General features: G+C 42.2%; 1 protein-coding gene across 1 annotated transcript in view; it reads right to left on the bottom strand.

The window, feature by feature from the left end:
• Positions 1 to 24,171, bottom strand: part of LOC145405857 (uncharacterized) — a 138,261-nt gene that overhangs the window by 85,184 nt on the left and 28,906 nt on the right. The window lies entirely within an intron of this gene.

Here is a 24,171-nt window from a genome sequence, read left to right as displayed (position 1 = left end):
CCTGAGAAAATCGTGTCAAACCATTGACGGCACCACCAATTTATAGGCCTAAATGATGAATTAAATCACAGCACACTCGTAAAACTGAGGGGAAGGTGTATTGCTTCTTATCTCTAGTTAATGTGTTTCACAAGGCATTATTATCTTTACCTATGTTCGTCTATGTCCCATCTGCCTTTTCGAACGAATGCTATGACGTCATTCCTGCACCTGCCATGGTTATAATTGAACAGATTTCTTTGAGTTGGTTGTCTTTTTGCGTCATTACTGTATGTATATGTGTGGCTTTGCTCGGTAAGGCATGGGGAAGAAGAACAGAGAAGATACGTCGGGTAGAGCTGAGGAAGACATCTGGACATAGTTAAGGACCATCACTTAAAAGACAAGTCATGGAGGTAAATAAAATGTCATGGCTACCACATGTTCAAAGTTGTAAGAATGTAAATGAAGAGTTTTGACTCCATTGTTATTTTCTCTGTGTCTACATATGTTTGCCAGTGCAGTTGCTCCAAAACTGATAAACATGATTAGTTTCTACCAATAATAGGTAGATAATATCAATTATGAAAGGTTTGGTACGGTAAGGGAATGTTACACCCACTCATCCACGTACTCTCAAGACTCCACCTTTCACGCTTCAAAAAAAATTCCCAAAGCATCCATCACAGCAGTTATTTAAACAATCATAACCTAGCTTTTTTTCTGATTTTTTTTTTTTTTTTTTTAATGCGAGGAAGAAGGAACCAAAGGCCATGAGCCCGCAGTAACAGTTCCCTCCAAGAGAAAAACAAAATACAACAGAGAGCCAAATTCAAGATCCGATCATTTTGAGATGCCTGGACACACTGCGTTTGAAAGACTGGAGATCATAGGCAGCAGGAAATACAGACAGAGGGAGACAGTTCCAGAGTTGACCTATTGCATAAATGAAAGACTGGGAGTAACGGTTAACTCTTGCATTAGAGACTTGGACAGAAAAGGGATGAGAGTTTGCTGCCAGACGGGTGCTACGCGCCCGTCGTAGAGGAGGAGGAATGCAAGCAGACAGTTCAGAGGAGCAGTGACCATTAAAGTAGCGATAGAAGAGAGATAAAGTGCAACAGTGCGGCGAAGAGACAGAGGTTGAAGGGAGTCAGTAAGAGGAGGAGAGTTAATGAGACTAAAAGCCTTTGCCTCCACCCTATTGAGAAGAGCTGTATGTGGGTATTAGGGTAAAAGAAACTCTGAAGTTCTTATTGTATTTATAACTCAATTCAAACACCTTTTAATGTGCCGAAATATTTCACAGTAATCTCCCTTAATATTCAGCTATACACAAATTAGTCCATCATCATCCCTCAATATCCATCGAATTTCATTCTCGCGGGTTCTGTCATGGAAAGATCACATTCCCTCCCATGCAAAATCCACTTTTCAGAGTCGGGGGTGCTAAACCAACTCCAAACAGTATCCCTGCTCAGCTGTTGACTTTGTACAGGGATCATAGTCACCTCTCATGTGTCATGGGGGGTTCACAACATGCAGCTCGTCTAAACGGGTTGGCGTCGGGGGCTTTTTGTCTCATCAACTCACAATCTTATTGAGTCCATTCGACCTTTTTCTCCACGCTCCAGTGTTGTATCTTTATCGTTCTACTATCACAATTTCAGTGATCCTCCTCGAGCTGTCTGCTTGCATTCTATCTCCAAAACGGCGGTTCGTGCTTTCAGGCAATGCATTCCCATCCCTTTTCTGGCTAGCTCTTTCTCTGATGAAAGAGTTAACTGATTCTCTCAACCATTTTTGTAACGGAACAACTCAGATCTAAAAGTGTCTTCCTCAGTCTGCATTTCAATCTGTCTTTGACTTCCATCTTTTCAAGGGCCATGTGTCGAAGCGTCTTAAAATGTTTTTTTTTTTTTTTTTTTTTTTTTTTACCTGACGTTCTTTTGTGCAATTTTGCCGGGAAAAACATCATTTTTTGCGGCCTACCACCCTTCTGGCTCTTCCTTTATTGCGTTAAATAATGCATGGTGATAAAATACTGAAAATAGTGTTGCCACTACATCGTTTTGCGCATCGCAAAAGACAACACAGTTGCAGGAGCTCTACGGTTTATGTTAAATCTACGTGAACTAGGGACACTAATTATTTTATTTATAAAGACAGTGCCACTCCCTACATTTAAGGATTACAAGGAACAGTTGTTCTTGAAGAGAACTTTTTGAAGCCACATACTGCACTTTATAGACATCAGGAACCACCACTGACTAGGAGCAGGAATCTTAACAAAATACTTCTGGACTGTGTGCTACCTAGTGTGCTACCATGTATTGGGCATCATTCCGTGACTGAGTGTGGCACGTTGAGCCTGCTGAATCTTTACCGCTAATGGGTATTCTAACATACAGGATTTTTTTCATATACTAAAAACCTCTTTCCTTCTATTTATGCTAGTGTATCCCGTCGCATAGCTAGATCATCTTGGTTTTGTGCAGGACCGATCTTCCTTTCACAGCACTACGGTTGTCATGGGCTGGTTGTGTCGTCATCCAGAAATTCACTTAACTGGATGCCCCTCTGTATGTAGTGATTGCACCCCATTATACAGTAAAACCTTTGTGGCATAATTGTGGAAAAATGTGAGGTCATGGAAAGCATATGGCGGGTAACAGAAGGGAAGATGTGAGGTACTGGAGGAGATTTCTAGAAACAAACTACATACGTGTAACATGTCAGTAGACTTTTTGGTCCAACCATCTTCATGATATCAGTGAGACCTGAGAGGCCTGAAAGGCTCAGCTTAAGGGAAGAATGTGGGCCCATATTAAATGTGCGTGCAAATGTATGTTTGCATTGCCAAGGACTGAAACTGACCGAGATCATCAGCTAGTCATGGAGCTAGTTGTTAATCAAGTGTACCCCCCCCCCCTCAACTACATTCCTCTCATCCTTTTGAATGTGAATTCACCCAGAAACTCCGGTGGTTTTTATATGGTAAAAACAGTAGTATTTCACTATCGTGGAAATTAAGATGAATATATGTCATGTCCAGACATGCGGAAACTATACCTGTCTTTAACCATGGACTTTGAGCATGTATCCCGCGCAGCCCGAAGTGGATAACTGTAGTAGGACTGTGGTTGCAGCCTAATGCTCATCCGGACGTAAACTCAGTGGACTTCAGGACTTCAGGCTGAAGTCGCCCTTTTCCTGGTGTCCACCATGGTCTTTTCGGGGGATATAAAGTGAGCTGAGGGACGTTTGTATAACTAAGGAGTTCCACCGCCCGGCCATATCAGTGACATCACATGAAGGTGTCTCTCTGCAGCCTCAAGAAAAGGATTGCCAGGCAGAACCCAGACATCATGGTAAGTAAGGCTATGCATTGGCTGAAGTTTCGGAATTGTTTATTTTCATCGTCAGAGCCACAACTAAAGAGCCAGAAACTTAAAAAGTCGAACGTTTTTTCATGTGATCATCATTTGATATATCAAGTTAAAACCATAGCATTACATCATCGAAGTTCAGTAAAATAATTAGATCAGTTCCTGTGTTATTAAAATCAGGTACATACGAAGAGCAAGTGTACGAATTAAAATGCAATACGCCCTGTAGCATAAAACATTTATATTAATAACAGTGGGTTCTGCAAAGGGACACCTTTCAGTGGTGGCATCGACATGACTGGATGGTTTCGTTGCCCGGATATGCTATAGTTTTCATCTTCTCTTGCCCCCAAAAAGGAGGACGGTGGATTGCAGCAATAGGGCACCCTTCTGTCTACGGTGCACTGGTTTCACATTCGGATGAGCCTGGTGTTATAACTACTACTAGTAGGCTACTACAATAAATGTAAGAGGAAGGACAACACTACCAAACACATTAGTTAGACATTATATTGCAAACACAAGCAGTTGTAGTTACTGCTGTTTAGCCTCGGTCTGCCTGGCCGTGCAGATTTGTCGACTGCAGGTAATCAACATATATGGGGCCGTCCTACTGGTACTGTACAGTATATTCACAGCGCAGGGAATCGACACCCCCTTGTGGTAGGCAGTACCTCTCAAAGTCAGATCAGGGTGCCTCCTACGACCAGGGCAGGGAAAATATAATATGAGGGGTCCGGCTCTCGGCGGACGCCGCAGCTGCTCTACACCAAAGCAGGTGGTGAACATTGGCTTTTAAATTCTGTTGCGTGCATGTTCCTGAAGGAAGAAGTCTCAGTGAAAATGGAAATAGGTAAAGTGATGGTTGTTGGCAGAGGCGAATTGTTTTTCTATACGAATTTACAATCTTCATCATATAACAAACCTGAGCTAAGTATATTTTTTCTATTAATATCCACCTTCATCTTTTCAAGGAAAGAGAATAAACATGAGATGAACTGAAAGGAAGGGTGAGAAGACAGGAAAGAGATATTAACTATTAAACGGATGCCGGAGTAGAAAACCGGGCTATCATGGAGAGAGAAAGAAAAGGAAGGAAGTGTAAACCGAGGCAAGAACGGAAGCTAGAAGGATGAAGGAAAAGGGAAGAAGAATCGAGCAAACACAACAAGAATGAAAGAAAAGTTAGCAAGAAGGGAACGAGGGTGACCACTGACGGCATGCGAAATGTTACCAGAAATTTTCTCTAGTGTAATACTGCATTAACTGTATAATTAATGGAAGACTATTCCAAATTTATGATATAATATAAATAAACAAATATATATATATATATATATATATATATATATATATATATATATATATATATATATATATATATATATATATCCCATTGGATCCCAGTGCCTACAGTATTGGAGAGAAATGGGAATTTTCAAACCTTAATAAAGTAGGGAACCCCCGGGTAGGGACCTACTCGTATAAGCTTCGCGACTATGAGCCGATAGGCGGAGGGCGGTATGCTTAGGACCCTCCTGGAACAGTGCCCCGTCCAGTAGCTCTGGGATCCAATGGGATATATATATATATATATATATATATATATATATATATATATATATATATATATATATATATATATATATATATATATATATATATACACAGATGGATTGACAGATATATGCCTATTTATATACCTAGGCTGCTTCCTCCAAAGAAAGGGAGGTAGCTGAGACAGGAGGACACACTCCCAAATTACTCATCCACACACACACATTCTTTTGCGTCTTAGCCCCAAGGGGAGAGGGGGCAAATCCTCACCGCACCACACTGCACGAGGGTCGACAGCACAGTTCAATCAGCAACATCCGCATCAGGGCCCGACAGCAAAGCTGGTTTACCCCTGCCACATCATAATGGACCCATCCCCTTACTCGCACCTGACCTGATCAACTCAATAGACCAAATACGGGAGAATATCCTCTCAGGGCTGTGTCATCATTTATTCATGCACAGTTTCCCTCCAATCATTCCTATCACATATAGCCACTCTTCCTTGTTCAAAAGACATCCCTCTCACATCCAGTGCTCTCTTCACTCTGTCCATCCAACCTGCCCATGGTCTTTCTCTCAGCCTTACACCTCTCACATCAGATCCAGTTATCTTTTAGACCAATCACTTTTCATCCATTCTCTCAGTATGCCCAAACCATCACAACACCCTCTGCTCAACTAGATCAGCCATCTCCCACACAACGCCCATTCTCCTTCGCACTTCATCATTTCTCACTCGATCCATATGCATCACTCCACACATACTCTTCAGACACCTCATCTCCATTACATTCAAACTTTTCCTCTCTGCTACACCCATATTCGTATTCCACGTTTCAGCCCCAGGAGGAGGTCGTAGCACGGGCCGAACAGGGTGATACTCCCGAGGGGAATGGGAATGCTGTTGATGGGAGAGCTGGAGCTCCTGTGTCACTAGCTATCTAACCATCCCCCTTTGCTGACCTTTTCAGTGTGACAGTAACATGGAGAGTAGACCACCATATTTTCCCAAACATTTCCTCTAACTATCATATGCACTACACCACATGCACTGTACATTTCACACAACGTATCCCACTACGTTACAGGGGTTGGCGCCAGCAAGGGCATGCGGCCAGAAAACTTTGCCCCCGCTACCTAGTGGCAGACTTCTGGGGGGAGGCATGATGGGGGTTCCGCCGGCATAGATCGTGGGTCCAGGGCGAGATGGGGCTCGGGCCTGTGCTAGAGGGTACAGGGCATTGCGGTTCCCAGGCTGCCACTTCCGCCCAATAGGGAGGGGCCCAAACCTGGGAGTAGCGCCCCAGGAGGCTGCCCTATCAATGGGTGTATAATGGTGGGATAGTTGCAGTGCCAAGGCATGCTTGGAGGGTGTCCCTGCAGCTGTCCTGGCAGGGTGCCCCGAGGCCACTACCACAACCACTGGTAAGCTGGTGGGCTAGGGGTCCCAGATCCATTCCCTGGACCTGGGACTGTGCAGTGAGTGAGGCCTGTTGTATGTCTATCCCCCTTTATTAATATGGAATATGACAAAACCCAAGAATAAGTTTCAGAGCAAGCCTGAGGACAATAAATCACCCAGCGGGATGAAGGTGGGTTCATGGAATGTGGGAAGTTTGAGGGGGAGAGCAGGGGAAGTCGTTGAGGCATTCAGTAGGAGGTGGATGGATGTGGCGTGTTTGCAGGAAGTCTGGTACAGGGGTGGATCAGCCAGAAAGATTGTTGGGAAGGACTGTTGCCATAAGTTGTTTTGGCAGGGGGGGGACAGACGGATATGGAGGTGTTGGTGTGATAGTTGCAGAGAAATGGGTGGAATATTTTATGAATGCTATGAGAGTCTGATCAGCTAGTCAGGTCAGGTGCGGGTAAGGGGATGGGTCTGTTATGATGTGGCAGGGGTAAACCAGTTCTGCTGTCGGGCCCTGCTGCGGATGTCACTGATTGCATTGCGCAGTTGACCCTTGTGAGGTGTGATGCGGTGAGGATCTGTCCGTTCTCCCCTTTGGAGCTAAGATGCGAATGAATGTGTTTGAATGGATGAGTAAATGGAGAGTGAGTCGTCCTGTCTCGGCTACCTCCCTTTCCTTGGGGGAAGCAGCCTAGGTATATAGATAGACAGATAGATATGAGAGTATGCGATAGGATATTGGTAGTGAAAATTCTGTTCGGTAGAAGGATAGCTGTGATTATATCGGCATATACTCCACAGGCAGGATTGGATGAAGCAGAGAAAGATAGGTTTTGGGATGATTTAATACGTGTAGTGGGTGGTATGCGGGATGATGAGATAGTGGTTTTGGGAGGGGACTTAAATGGTCATGTAGGTGAAGCAGCACAAGGTTATGAAGGAGTACATGGGGAATGTGCGTATGGTATAAGGAATGCAGAAGGGGAAAGGATACTCGAGTTTGGGGAGGCAACGGACATGATTGTGTGCAACACATATTTTAGGAAAAGAGAGAGTAGGTTAATTACGTATGAGTCTGGGGGGAAACAGCAGTCAGATAGATTATTTTCTGGTTAGGAGGGCCGATAGGAGGTTAATAAGGGATGTTAAAGTTATAGGAAGTGAAGAGTGTGTGCAGCAGCACAAACTATTGATTTGTGATATGGTGCTTAAAGAACGATTGATGAAAAAGAGGACTTATGTACCTAGGAGGAATATATGGAAGCTGAAAAAACAAGTAGTAAGGGATGCCTTCTATAGAGAGTTGAGGAGAGTGGTGGCTGAACAGGGAGCTGTAGACAGAGGCATTAACCCGCCCCGTCCCAGAGACGTGAATTCACGTCCTCACATGATGTGCACTCATATCCCGGAGACGTAAATTAACGCGGCAACATTGCAAGGTCCCTAATTTGCACAATTTTCAATTTAATTTGCACAATTTTCAATTTTCGTGAGTGATTTCTGGCACGTATACACAGGACACCTTCCTGTACAAGATGGCAGGCAGGGACAATGCCTTACCCAGCATGACCTCCTCTCCCCCTTGCATGCCCTTTTCTCAGCAATTCACCTGTTATCAGTGACCTGGCCAGTAAAGCCATGTCATGCCACGGTACGAAATTCAGGGCCAGAGTGATTCCCCAATCAATGACAATGTGGAGGACAAACATTAGAGGAAGAAACAGTCAGAAATGATGATCAGGTAATGTGGCAAAAAAAGGTCAGGAATGGTGATGAGTTAGTGAGTGAAACAATGTTTATAATGCCTATATTACCATTTGAAAACCAATATACTCTCGTACTACATATAAATTCGTACCAAATAAATAAACACCGTTTATGAGTGGTGTGGAATAGTTATCCTCCCATAGAACTCGTTTTCTTTGGAGCCAGCCTGATAGAAAACCCTGTAAGGTAAGGAGGTACTCCTACCTGGATCGAGTATTTTAAACCTCAGGTGAGCGATTTCTCTATGAATTTTCGATGTTTCTCACCAAAAGCGAATGTTTGAGCCGAAAAAAAAAGGTTCAAAAATGTCGGGACGGGCGTACCACTGCCCAGAAAACGTCAGGATGTGGGGGGTTAATGAACAGTACAGAGCCCTCAAGAACAATCTCTTGAGAGTTACTGATGTAACATGCGGTTGGACAAGAGGACCACCAAGACATAAAGTAACTTGGTGGTGGGATGAGGGTGTAGAAGCTGCAGTTAAGGAGAAAAGAAGGCTTTTCCGGGAATGGAAGAAGGGTGGTAGCAAAGAGGAATATTTGGCTGCCAAGCGTAAGGCTAGAAGAGAGGTATACAGGGCAAAGTCTGAGTCACAGAGACTTTTACTAGATAACCTAAATCATGGGGAAGGGAAAAATATGATATTTAGGGTGGCAGGTCAGGTGAAGAGGGATAATTGGGATATTATAGGTGAGCAGTGTGTGAAGAATGATGAAGGAAGGGTAGTGGTGAACAGTGAGATGCATGGAAAGAGCATTATAACCGGTTGTTGAATGAGGAGTTTGACTGGGACAGGGAAGGTTTGGAGCCAGCAGATCCAGTGTCTGGCCGTTGGGCTTTGATTGATGCTGCTTCTGTGAGTGAGGCAATAAGCAGGATGAAGGTGGGGAAGGCAGCAGGTGTGTCTGGATTGATTGCAGAAATGTTGAAGGCCTCAGGCGATATAGGGGTGAGGTTAGTCACTGACCTGATAAATAGGATTATTTATGAGTGTGTTGTCCCAGATGATTGGCTAAAGAGTGTAATTGTAAATGTGTATAAAGGGAAGGGTGATGCCCTGGAAAGAGGAAATTATGGAGGTATAAAGCTTTTAGATCAGGTAATGAAGGTAATGGAGAGAGTTTTAGAAGGTATGATTAGAGAAAGAGTGAATATTGATGAGATGCAGTGTGGGTATATGCCAGGTAGGGGGACCACTGATGCTATATTCATTGTTTGACAGCTTCAGGAAAAATATATTGGTAGGACAAGGGATCTTTATTTTGTTTTTGTTGATTTGGAAAAGGCCTTTGACGGAGTCTCTAGAGATGTGGTGAAGTGGGCAATGAGAAAGCTTGGCTTGGAGTAGTGGCTGGTTAGGGTGGTTATGGCTATGTATGTGGGTGCTCACACCCAGGTAAGAGTGAATGGAGATTTGAGTGATGAGTTTTCCGTGAATGTTGGTGTGCATCAGGGGTCACTTTTGAGTCCCATGTTGTTTATCATGGTACTTGAAGCCCTTTCACGTGACTTTAGAAACGGACTCCCGTGGGCGTTGTTGTATGCTGATGATTTGGTGTTGATTGCAGAGAGCAAAAGGGAGGTGGAGGAAAGGTTTAGGAAGTGGAGAGATGGTATGGGGCACAAGGGCTTAAGGGTAAATGCAGATAAAACAAAAGTGATGATATCTAGGGTTGGTGGCAGTACTGTCAAAGACAAGGAGAGTGGCCATGTGCAGTTTGCCATAAGGGCGTGGGAAGTAATTCCGTCTTGTGCGGTGTGTGTGATAAATGGGTGCATAAGAGATGTAGTGGTATCAGAGGTAGACTGCGAGATAATGCTGATTTTATGTGTACAGCGTGTCGGGGAGAGCAGGTGGAGATTGTCAGACGTGAAAGGATTGAACTTGCTGGTGAATCTCTTGAGTGTGCGGAGGAGTTTTGTTATTTGGGAGACATGTTATGTGATGGAGGTGAGGCTGGAGCTAGCTCTGTGGCTTGGGTGAGAAGTGGTTGGAAGAAGTTCAGGGAGCTCTTGCATCTCCTGACATTGAGTGGACTCTCCCTACGTGCTAAGGGGTCTTTGTATGCAGCGTGTGTTAGAAGTGTAATGCTGTATGGTAGTGAGACCTGGGCAGTGAAGGAGGATATTCGTCGACTCAGACGTGCAGAAATGACAATGATTAGATGGATGTGTAATGAGTCCCTGCGTCCAAGGTCTAGGGGGGGCTAGGTTTACGATGGAAGAGTTGAGAGGTAGGATGGATCTGGAGTGTATTGGTGTTGTGATGAGGAGAGGTAGATTGAGATGGTTTGGACATGTGGAGAGGATGGGGGATGATAATTGGGTGAGGAAGGTGAGAAGTGTTAATATTGGGGGTGGGGTTATGAGGGGTAGACCGAGAAAGACATGGAACGAGGTCATTAAAAGTGTGACCTCAGGGTTAAGGGACTAAACAGGGAGGCTGCAATGGATCGTGCAGCATGGAAAGCCGCCACTAGGTGACCAAGGCCGACGCATGCAAGCATGTTGGAGCCTTTTAAAATGAAACGATGAAACTCTAGTGCAGTCAGCACCACAACACCCTCATACAGCTTTCTCTTTACACCCATTCTAAGCGAACGACATCTGAACACTTTTTTCATTCCTCCTAGCACATTTCCTATTTCATTCATTCTAAACTTCACTTCTGCATCTATTCTTCCATCCATAGCAACATATGACCCCTTCTCAACCAACTCACCATTCAAAACTATATTCATCCTCCTACCACCTACCAACCTCATACACTTCATCACTTTATTTTGTTTCTCATTTGCTCGCAATTTCCTCCTTTCACACACCCTTCCAAACTCCTCTACCAACTGTTTCAATCTCTCCTCTGAATCAGCCACCAGTGCAGTATCATGTGCAAACGCAGCTGATTCAGATTCCACTCTTTACCATCAGCATTCAGCAGACTAAAACTTCCACCTAAAACTCTTGCATTCACCGCCCTTACAACACTATCCATATAAATATTAAACAACCAAGGCGACATCACACATCCCTGCTGCAACCCCACTCTCACAGGAAACCAATCGCTCACAGTATTTCCTACTCTTTCACATGCTCTACTATTTACATAAAAACTTTTCATTCCTTTTAGTAACCTACCATCAAGTTCATACAATCTTAAGAGTCCACAAAGCCTCCCAATCAATTTTATCATACGCTTTCTCTAAATCCATGAATGCCCAAAACGTCCTTACCTTTTGCTTAATGCTTTTCACACACACGTCTCACAGCAAACACCTGATTCACGCATCCCTTCCCTCTCCTAAAGCCACACAGCTCATCACGAATCACTCCCTCTTTACCCTCTCTAACTCTTAATTAACATTCTACCATACACCTTACCTACAACACTCAGCAGACTTATACCCCTAAAGCTAGTACATTCATACTTATCACCTTTACCTTTATACAAAGGAACCACACAAGCACTTGCGCAGTCAATTGTCACCATACCTCTCACAAAGCACACATTCAACAGTCTTACTAACCACTTAACAATAGTCGCTCCACCACCTTTCAAGCATTCCACAGCACATCCATGCATACCTGCAGCATTCCCTGTTTTCATCTCCTTTACTGCCTCCTGCACTTCCTCCATCGTGATCAAAGAATCATTCAGCTCTCACAAGACATTTATTCCTTGCATCCTTCTATCTGCCACAGTCTCACTTCCCTTTCCTCCTCTACATATGACAATCTTTCAAAATACTCTGCCCATCTCTTCCTTACTGTAACTATCTCAATTAACATCCTTCCATCTTCTGCTTTTAATCGCTCTTCCTTCCCAGACTCTCCCTTTCACACCCTTTTCACCTCCTTCCAAAACATTTTCTTATTCTGTTGAAAATTCTCAGTCAACCACCTACCCCTCCTCTCATCTGCTGCCACTTTAGCATCACGCACAGCCCTTCTCGCCCTATTCTTCTTTTCCTTATACCTCTCATATGACACCTCATCATTTCTCTGCAGCCACACCTCATATGCATCTCTCTTCTCAGCGACAGCCATACTTACTTCCTCGCACCGTCATTCACTTCCCTTTCTTACACCACCACTCACTCATCTCACACCACACACCTCTTCCGCTTACCCCACCACAGTGCTCTTAAATAACTGCCATTCCTCCTCCGCATTGCTATTCTCCTGAACTATCACTGCGTTCCATTCATCTTTCAATTTCTTCTGATTCTCTATCATTTTCTCTCTTTTATCCAAATCACTCACTTTCAAAATCTCCCTGCCATACCTAAGGATCCTAGCTCTCACCCATCTCTTGCCTATTCTCAACTTTCCCTCCACCAGGTAGTGGTCAGAGATACCTCTACCCTCCCCTCTCAGAACTCTCACATCCAACCATCTCCCTATTACATTCCTGGACACAACCACACAGTCCATCAATGCTCTGTCAGCAACCCTTCCACCCTCCTGTGTCACTCATGTATACTTATAAATATCTTTCTTCTCAAACAAGGAATTTTCAGTCATTATATTTCGCTCAACACCCCCTCCCCCACATTATTCATTCCCCATTTTCATTTCTTCCAGGCACACCGTACATACCAACTACACCTTCAGCTGTTACATTTCCCACTCTAGCATTCTGATCTCCCATCATTACCACATTCACATTTCGATCCAAAACTCTGCAGACACTCATCAACATCATTCCAGAAAGACTCCCTCTCTTCTGCATCCCTTTCACTACCAGGCCCATATGCACTCATTAATACCCACAACTCACGTCAAAATTTCGCTTTCAGCCACATCAGTCTCGATGACACCTCCTTCCATTCAATTACAAACTGCTGCTCTTCCGGCCTCACTAACAAGACCACACTTCTCGCCCTTCTTCTATCAACACCTGACAATCTGCCATTCACACTTCCAAACTTAGACTCACCTTTCCCTTTCATCTTTGTTTCACTGAAAGCTAACACATCCTACTTTCTTTTCACAAACATTCTCCCAATCTCCTCCCTTTTAGCCTCAGTCGTACTACATCCACGCACATTCATAGACCCAGTCTTTAAGGTACGGGAATAACTCAATCTCCCACCCCATTCTATTCCCTGTCTTACTGTAAGAACTAAAAAACAGAGGAGGGGTGCCCCTAGTCCCCTCACCCCACGAATTCTTCCTAACACAACGTGGCCGCAGAGTAGTAGTACTACCCCATAGTGCAGCCAGATTGTACAACCCTCCACAGGGGGACGCACACACACACACACACACACACACACACACACACACACACACACACACACACACACACACACACACACACACACACACACACACACACGTTATTTTCATATTTGGGCACATATATTACATAAAAGTATTCACAGACTCACTTAAATAAAGGAAGGTATTCTGTAGCAACGTTTAACGAACCTGGAGGTGGGTCAACATGATTTCAAACACAGGATAATTCCGCTAGGAATCATGCACCTGCCCCCCTCCCTTTATATTTTCTTCCTTTTTGTTTTCCAGATATCCTGGCTCCGGTCCTGACATTTCATCCTTCTTTCGGCCACTAGGAGGCAAGTCATGGGCGACTATTGGTCCATGGGCTCTGGGTTAAGAACTACTGCTTTAGACCATCGCATACAGAATGCGTTGCACACGGCAAGGCTCAAACGATACTTGGTGTGGGACTAGCGTGGCAAATTATTTGCTTCTCATGAATATAAAAACCATCATCAAGCTGATTATCATAAATATTTTATATTCTACTCATTTACTAAATAATCCTGTAAAATATCTTTCACGTTCAACTCTTTTAAAAACTTTTCAGGGACGTTGATCATTGGTATTATACAGCATTTATAGAAATAATGGCTGTTATCATTGTTTTGCTAGTGATTGTAAACAAATAATAAAGAAAACATAATACTTAACTAAAGAATGTTGTGGCATGCCTTGTGAGGGTACTTAAATTTTGTCCACTAATAAACTTTTGTATACTGTTTTTTTTTTTTTTTCCTACCTTAATAATGCACTCCCTCTAAGTTATTACACCTTTCCAGGCCCTCTGTTTTTACTAGTGAATGGTTTCGATGCAGACCCTACATATGAATGAATTTTGTATTTGGGTATCTTTTTCATAAAAATCTTTGGTAGGGACAAATTTTGCAAGCCCTCACTCTTGCGATTTCTCCTTTACATTTAGGGGAAAAAAAACACTGGGAAGCTGTATCTCGGAGAGTGACGTTGGTGTCAATTTGGAAAGTTAAAGGATCTGATTTTGGTTAGAGTACAGAAAAAGAGGCACACTGGGGTTTTATAAACCAAAAACATTTTGTACCAATCGGTGTGTATATTTAAGAACTTGTTCTATAATCAAAGTAAATATAACTGCCCTTCGTGAACAAGATTATGTTATAAATTTTATTGTTCCATTGTATTACAAATTATTCCCCCACCATAAAAAAAAAAATAATAATAATTGTCTTCGTGTGGAGTTCGTTCGTTTTAAGATATCCTTCACCTGTAGTGAAGGCCGGGCCATACATTAGCCCGGTTACTGGACTATAACCGAGCTTCCTCACTAATGCTTCTGCCTGCTCTCACGAAGGTTGCTCTAGCTGCGGTCTCCATAGAACAAATGAAGGATGAAAATTCTCCATACCCTGCACGATCTCTGATCCCCTATTGGTCATTTTGATCTGCCTCTCATAGTGGAATGTTCTCCTGGAAACCCTGTGATTTTAAATGTGCTTACACCTATATCTGTTTCAACACTCTCTCACTCCATATATGTAGTTGCTAAGCATTACTACCCCCCACCTGACAAAGTCAGAAGAGGGTGTTGTTATCACTGGGATCAATAGGTGTCCGTCCGTAGAGTTGGGCGGCGGGGCGGCTGGCTAGGTGTAGAGATTGTGTTCATAGGCCAGAACTCAGAAAGTATTCACTATAGAGTCATGAAATTTCACAAAGTTATGTATCTTATATTGAACTGGTACCTTTTGGTAGGTAGAATTCTTAGTCGTACGTAGCTTTTTTTTTTAAATCAAATAATGAAAAAGTAAAAAAAAAAAAAAAATCAAGGGATTTCAGTGCAACCTACCGAACGAATCTGAAGGGCCCAAGCTATGTGTCCTCAAGGCGTTCTCCTTACATCCACCTTTAAAAGAAAAGATATGTGTGTGTGGGGAGGGGGGGTGAGGGCCGTTATGTACTTGGTTAGGTCGGCAAAGAGATGGGGAGTATGTGCCTGGTCAGGTGGAAGGTTGCAACAGCGTACTTTTGCCTATGTTATTATTCTTAATTACTGTTTCTTACAGCAGACTGCGAACTCACTATATGCTCAGTCAAATATAATAATGTACCTGTACAGCATCATACGCTGTAACTACACTACTTCAGCATCACTGCTGGCCATTGCCTTGAGTATTTTATAGTTGCTACGGCTTTCATCACGTTGTCTTCAAGTCTACAATACTCAATTGTCTTAAATTTGTCCACCACCGAACAAAAGTTGGACAACAATACCTGAATGAGCCGAGGGTCGTCCTGCTGGATAGTGACCGGCCCCTTCATTATCTGGCTTAGCGGTACCAACAACTGAAGGTCTGCTGATTTGCTGCCACCCATAGGTACCAGAGGTCCTGGTGTGAAGACGAGAGAATAGTGAATATGGGAGTATTGTTACTGATTGTTATATGCAAATATCAAGAGAGAGAGAGAGAGAGAGAGAGAGAGAGATACAGCTCCCTCAGACACTACGGAGCTTATGTACACAAAATGTACTCCAAGGACACAGCTGACCTAACTGTACAAAATATCATCGGTCACGGATGCCTTGACAGTAACAACTATAAGCATCAGCTGCACTAAAAAAAAAAAAAAAAAAAAAAAAAAAAATGGAAAAGAATTGGCAACGTATTGGTGCAAAATTGGAAACATATTTTGCCCATTTCATAAAAGTGGTGGACTGTTTATTTCAGAATCAAGTTGTCTGGAAACTAACAAGGCGACTTGATTGCAGCATACACTACACGTGTTTTCAGTTTCATTTCATTTACCAAAGAGAACTCATTCATGATTCCACCTTATTATTCTATCCTCTTCTATTCTATTCGTATAGCCCGACGCCCTAATCCCGCAAAGGGTGGCCGCACACAAAACGCCTCCAAGTCGCTCTGTCACCCACCATTTGACTACCCTCCCCCCAACTCACCCCCCCCCCTCATATACCTCTCAACTCCATCCCTCCACCTCATCCTCGGTCTACCTCTCCCTCTCCCTCCCTCCACCTCACCTACATACACCCTCTTAGTCAGTCTTTCATTCTCCATTCTCTTCACATGTCCAAACCACCTCAGTGTATTTCTCCTAATCTTCTCAACCACATCCACATCCACCCCACATCGTTCCTTCACTTCTTCATTCGTCAACCTGTCCCTCCACGTCACTCCACATGCTCCTCTCAAGTAACTCATTTCCACTGCTCTCACTCTTGACTTGTTCCCCTCTTGCAAGGTCCATGCCTCGCTTCCATACGTCAGGGTAGGGATCACAATACTATCATGCAATAACTTCTTAGCTTCCATACTCATCTCCCTATTTCTCATCACTGCTTTCAGTGTACCAACAACCTTCCTTCCCTGCTGTACCCTTTCACGCACTTCATCCCCCAAAGTTCCATCCTTACTCATCACACTACCCAAGTACTTGAATCCACTCACATTCTCCATATCCTCACCATCCAACCTCACTGCACACTCCGTGACTTCATTCCTCTCAAACACCATAACTTTACTTTTGTTTAACTTTCAGATTCCTCCTCCTACACACTGTCCCAAATTCATTCACCAAACCTTGCAACTCCCATTCATCTTCACTCAAAAGTACTGTATCATCAGCAAACAGCAACACCGGAAGCTTCCAAATCTCACCCTCATTCATTAGAGCCACCCCCACATCCACTGCCCTACCCTGCACCTCCTTTACAACCCCATCCATGTATATATTAACAAGCCATGGAGACATCACACAACCCTGTTTCAGTCCCACACTGAGATCAAAGAACTCACTCAGTTCACCATCCACTTGCACCGTAACCCTAGCTCCCTCGTACATACTCTTCACAGCACTCAACAATTTCCCCTCCACTCCATATATTCTTAATACCTTCCACATACCTTGCCTATCTATTCTGTCATAAGCTTTCTCCAGGTCCATGAAGGCAGCACACACTTTCCTTCCCTTCTCTAGATACTTCTCCACTAAACATCTTAGAACAAATATCTGATCTACACACCCTTTTCCTTTCCTAAATCCCCCTTGTTCTTCTCCAACTAGCTCCTCTGTCATATGCCTAACCCTATCAATGAGTATTCTACCATATATTTTACCAGTCACACTAAGAAGGCAAATACCCCTATGGTTACCACATACTTCTCTCTCACCTTTTCCTTTGTATAAAGGAACAATTATACCTGATTTCCAGTCCTCTGGAACCCTTCCCTCTTCCCAAGCCAATCTACACAACTTCCATATCCACTTATGCTGCATATTATTTAACCTACTTAGACTGAGAAACGGTATTTTTTTTTTTTTTATAACCTTGTACAGTCTTGTTAAACAGTATGAACAGCGGAAAGGGCAGTGCTCTTTCCGTCAATCAGTCTACCTGATTATCTATAGCCATAGACGTTGATCCAGGATGGGGTGGCCACAAACGAATCGCCTCTGTATCATACTGTCGTTCGCCATAAGGTTCCCTCTCTCGAACTCAGAACACCCTCCCCAGTATATCTCGCCACTCCATCCCTCAGTTTAATCTTTGACCTCCTCTTCCTTCCACCTCTGTCACACTTTTTTGCACACTCTCATTCTCCAGTCTCCCCATATTGCCAAACCATATCAAGGCACTTAAGATATTTTCAAGCACACACACCTTCCTCAAAATTAACTCCTCCGACCTGGACTATATTTAATGCAGTCGCCACCTCTCTATGGGCAATTTCCCGAAAACGGCTGAAAATTGCTTGTTTTAAGCCTTAAAATCTCGGAAACTACAGCACTTAGGGAAAAGATTTAACGGCATTTACTCACCAACTCTTCCTCTTGCGAGTGAAAAAGTATCACCAGGTCTCTAGTCCGTTGCGCTGATGAGCAAATGGCGTGAGGAGAGCTAATTTTCGGGCGACAGCAGGACGTGTTCGTGCGTCTGCCCACGGCGCCGACTATGGCTTTGCTCTCAACGTGATAACTTCTCTACTACTAGCTAAATAAGACACTGTTTCATCCATGGCATGCCTAGTGGCACTATTACTTAGCCCTTTTCTTGTATCCTTGGAATGAGGCTTGGCAGGGGTGGATGATGCAATTGGCTAAAGGCGGCTTGGACAGAATTAGACAGATATGAACCTAAAGACATCATCGTACACCTGGCAAAAGCACGGGCCAGACTGACTCTCACCTGTGTGCTATGGAGGGAATCCCTCCCTACCGTCTGATGGCAAGATGAAACGGTGGCCTGTTCAAATGGTGACGGGAAGACACTTCCGGGTACAGCCACCATCAGGTAGCCATGTATCATCCCGACTGTGAACTGTATAGACGTTACCCAGTGGATAGGGGTTAAGGCGCTCCTTCACTATGTTGATTGTCCGTCTATCTTTCACTGCATGTGAATCCACATGCTTGTCTTAGTTCACTTCCACTCTCTCTAGTCATGACATATGTCCTTCCAAAAGAGTCCGAGCTTCTCTTCCATAAATTAACGTGGAGATCCCTCCCTCCCCCACGCACACAAACACACACGTATGTTTATATATATATATATATATATCATCATCAGCCGTTTGAGTATCCACTGCAGGACCGGCCTATCCCGACCGAAGTTGGGACGATACAGCCAATGTATCTCTACCAAGTGGCTTAGGCTGTCTGGCAGAGATTGTATATAGGGTGAGAAGTGCTTGTAAGTGTAACTGTACTGTAGTGTTCGAATGGCTTTGGATGTGTGTGTAGTCTGTGAACCAAGTGTCATCGGCCCAAGCAAGCCGACTGGGTGCAAGCATACTATATAGTAAGTGACACTGGTTCAACCACAGCACCCCTTCTGTCCGCCAACACAGTATGTGGCCGGATGAACACTCCCAAAGTTTATTATCCTGGCGGGGCGCGAACCCTGGCTCACCCGTGTACGAAATGCACATTCTACGACTGTACCACAGAGGCTCCATATATATATATATATACAGTAATATATATATATATATACAGTATATATATATATAACATGGAGCCTCTGTGGTACACTGGTAAAGTGTGCATTTTCGCACACTGAAGAACGAGAGTTCACGCCCCGCCCGAGTAATAAACTTTGGGAGCGTTCTTCAGGCCACGTACTACATTGGCGGACATAAGGGGTGCTGTGGTTGAACCAGTGTCGCATATTATAAAGTATGCTTGGACCCAGTCAGCTTACGTGGGCCGATGACACTCAGTTCACAGACTAGACACACATCCAGAGCCACTCCAGCACTACAATTACACTCACAAGCACTTCTCACCCTACATACAATCTCTACTAGACAGCCTAAGCCACTTGGTAGAGATACATTGGCTGTATCGTCCCCACCTCGGTAGGGACGGGCCGGTCCTGCAGTGGACACTCAAACGGCTGATGAGATGAGATGAGAGATATATATAACACACACACACACACACACACACATATATATATATATATATATATATATATATATATATAAAATCTCTTTCTCTCTCTCTCTCTCTCTGTCTATATATATATATATATATATATATATAATATATATATATATATATATATATATATATATATATATATATATATATATATATATATAAATCATCCATTTTCATCATCAGCCATTGTGATATTGATGTACGGTATAAATCTCTCTCTCCCTCTCTCTCTCTCTCTCTGTATATATATATATATATATATATATATATATATATATATATATATATATATATAGATAGATATATATATATATATATATATATAGATAGATAGATAGATAGATAGATAGATAGATAGACATAGATATATAATCATCCATTTTCAACATTTGCCATTGTGAGTCCACTGCTGAACAAAGGTTTCCCCCAGCCTTCTCCACGAACTCCTTGCCTGAGCCAATTTCTGTCACATTTTGCCTGCAAACTACTCTTTTTCATGTCACCACCTCCTGTCTGGTCTTTTTCTGCTATGCTTACAATCTTTTGGAGTCAGTCAGTTATATATTTTTCATTCCTGTTACATGACCTACCCACTGCCATTTCTGTTGTTTTATAACTTCTATTATGTCTTTGACTTTAGTCTGCTCTCTCACCTGTGTTGGTTTTTCCTGTCTCTTTAAGTTATTCCCAACACTGACCTTTCCACTGGTCTTTGAGAACGGATAAGTTGATTTTCCATCGATTTGGTCAGTCTCCCGGTCTCACAACTGTACATTATAGCTGGAATTATTCATTCATTGTACACATTTTGTTTCATATATATTGGCAAGGTACTTTTCATAATGTCTCTATGTTTAACAAAAGCTTTCCATCCAATAATTGTAATGGGTCTTTTTATTTTGCTCTCATGGACTTTCGTTAGTTTTAATATTTGCCCCAAGTAATTGTACTCCTCGACTTCTTCAAGTATTTCTTCGCTTATTCTGATGGCGCTCTTTGATGTATTTGGATGAAACATCACCTTAGTTTTATTTCGGTTTATCTGTAGCCCTACTTTGAGACTTTCTCTGTTCTGGCCATTTAACATTCCTTGCAATGCCCCTGTTCTTTCTGATATTAGGACAATGTCATCTGCAAATCTAATTGGTTTATATTTTCTCCATCTGGGATTACTCCTTTTCCAAGTTTAGCTTTCTGAAAATACTTTCTAGGCAAGTTATAAATAGTTTTGGCGAAACTGTATCTCCCAGACGCACGCCCTTCTCAATCTTAATTTTTTCCGAGTCATTACGTAATTTAACTGTAACATTTCCCTCTTTACATATGTTTTCGAGCAGTTTTACAATGTCCTCATTTAGGCTACTCCTTGCTCTCGCGATGAATTTATAATTGCTATGTCCTCCACCGAGTCGAATGCTTTCTCTTAATCAACATAACCTAAACACAGTGGTTTATTATATTCTGTAGTTTCCCCTATTAGTTGATTCATTGTGTGTAGATGATCAATAGTCGCATACCCGGTTCGGAATCTTTCCTGTTGACGAAGCTGGTGTTCTTCCAAATTTGTTGTTATTCTTTTGTAAGGACTTTAGTGAAGAGTACGTAAATAACAGATAGTAAGCTAATGGGTCGATAGTTATTAAGATCTTTTGAGTTTCTTATAAGGTAAAATTACTATTGCATAAAACAAAGTTTTTTAAATGTTCTTTTTTATGCATTGAGTAAATAAGTGGGTGAGCCTGTTTTGTATTTCTAATCATGAATTCGACAGTAAATCTGCTACTATTCCATATTCTCCTGGGCCCTTCGCTCTTTTCATATTTTTAAGATAAACCGTTACTTCGTCTAGTATTAAATCAGGTATTTCACTTATGTCAGCTGAAAAGTTAGCTATTGGTACTAATATCTCTAGTGAATAAAGTTTTTTTGTAAAATTATGTAACTCTCTTGATCATCTTATCTCGGCATTTAATGACTTCACCGTTTTGGGCTTTCAGTGATGGAATTAGTTGCCTTGCAAATCCCATTTTACTTCGGACCTGTTTCAGACTTTTTCCTTTTTTGATCATTTTTTTTTTAATCCGATCCACGTTTCTCTTTCTTTTTTCTTCACTCTATCTCTTGCTGGTAAGCCTATTTGATTCCGCTCGTTCTATTCCACCTTTCTTTGTTTTTACATTTATTTCCTTTCTTCTTTTCATGAGCTCGAGTGTCTTTTCTGAATACTTTTTGGCTTTGGTTGTATTAGCTTTCCCTGCCACCTCCGTTGATTCTCTTAGCACTTTTATTTGTCTATCACTCAAATCATCAATGCCACACTCAACATAACTTAGAGCCTGAAATCTGTTTATTATTTTTAACTAAAAGGATGCTTTATTTTTGCTTACTTTTATTGGGCACATCTTATTATTTCTAATCATCTTTTTTTCCATATATGAAATTGAATCTGGCTCTGCAACCCACCACTCTGTGATCACTTCCTGTATCTACTTTGATCATAACCATTGTGTTTGTATCGGTGTCTCCAATTTACCAACACAGCGCTTAATCACTTTTGGTGGCACACTGCCCGTAAGCACCTGAGTCAGTGCGGTTGGACTTTTAGTAGACGATGATCCAACAGTAACACCCGTCATATCATTTACAATAGAGTTCATGTCTATTTGGGAGAAGTGTGTCAGATAATATTACCTCCCTGCCATATAGTTTCTGGTGAGATGTAATTTTTGATCCACCTTATTCAGTATATTCTTTGGAACCCAATATATCTACAGGGGGTCCCATGATCCGCGCCGTCCAAGACGCTACCCCGTGTATCTGTAAGGCCTTCCTCTATTTGCCAGGTAGCAGTGAGATCCTGCCCCTGGATATATATATATATATATATATATATATATATATATATATATATATATATACCGTAAGATGGGATAACTGGGCACTTAGCGGGGGAACCGGGCACCCACTAAGGTATTTGTAAACTTTCCCATATAAAACCTAAAAATCTTTTATTTTCTAAACTCGCCTAGCTAATTGTATAGCTAAGTCCCCCAGCAAGAACATACCTCAAAATCAACAATTAGAAATAGGAAAATGTAGTCCACTGATCCTTGCATGCATAAGAGTGATGTTATCGAGAATTATTCACAGAAGCCCCAACATTGGAAACGCTGAGGGTAAGTTACCTATGTTAGATGTTAGCTAGAGGACTCTACTTATGCTCATTTATTGAACATTATCAAAGGTCGGATGGGAACTAGTTAATATGTTTCTACAGTTAAACATTACTGGGTAATGACAAGGGTAAGGCAGGTGGCGTAACTGGGCACTTTGGGGAGGGCAACCGGTCACATTAAATAATTATTATTATTTAGTTTCCAAATATGTCTTAAAGACTCCTTGTCATCTATTGCTATATTGCTAAGTTACAGGGACGCACCAGAGTCTGAATCTGTTAGCTAGTTTGCCCACAGAACCGCAGAGATGATGCGGAAGTACAAAATCCTGAGTAACAGGAGTACACTTGTTTATGTTATATATAAGTTTATGTTATATATTATGTGTGCCTGCCTAAGTTTATGTTACTAAGTAGCAATTAACAGTAATGAGCACCTTCATACAATAATAAAAAGATCTGGGTGCATGGGGTAAACGGGCACCCACCTTATTTTATTTCTAAGCAAGTTGTTTTTGTATCCTTAAGTATGTGTCTGGTTCCAAAAGGTAGCCCTAAATGAGTTATTTAAAAACATTTTTCACTTTTTTCCAAATTCCTGCACATCTTTATAATAATGACCAAAAAGAGGTAAAAATGGTGCCCAGTTACCCCATTATATATATATATATATATATATATATACACTAATGTGTGTGTGTGTGTGTGTGTGTGTGTGTGTATTCTAAATCATGGAGACGTGATATATCACCATGTCAGTCCAACTCTCAAGGCAAATCAGTTAACTTTCCACATGTACTTTCATACACACTTTTGACCGCATTCAAAAATTCTCCAAATATTCCTCAGCGCATTTTCCTCTTTTCTTGTTTATCTTTTCTGTTATACGCTTTCTCCAATTCCATGAAGGCAACAACAACTTTTTATCCTCTTCTCCAAACACTTTTCCAACAAACTCTCTTCTACACATCATCTCTCCTTCCTAATATCCTCCATTTCGTTTCCATCCAATTTCTCCCTTTTTTTTTTTTTAACTGTCGATCCTGCACCTATTTAAGCACCATGCACCTCTCCCTTTCCCTTTCTTTACGAGAATTTGTATAACCGCCTCTTAGTTCTCTAGCGCCCTTAATTTCCCCTCAGGTCAATGTGCACATTCTTGAGATCCA

The sequence above is a fragment of the Coenobita brevimanus genome, chromosome 68 (assembly GCF_032717465.1).
Source record: "Coenobita brevimanus isolate Jiangsu-jjx chromosome 68, ASM3271746v2, whole genome shotgun sequence".
Classification (NCBI taxonomy): domain Eukaryota; kingdom Metazoa; phylum Arthropoda; class Malacostraca; order Decapoda; family Coenobitidae; genus Coenobita; species Coenobita brevimanus.
Note: the sequence above shows the minus strand (reverse complement) of the source record. Positions and strands in the feature narration are given on the sequence as shown.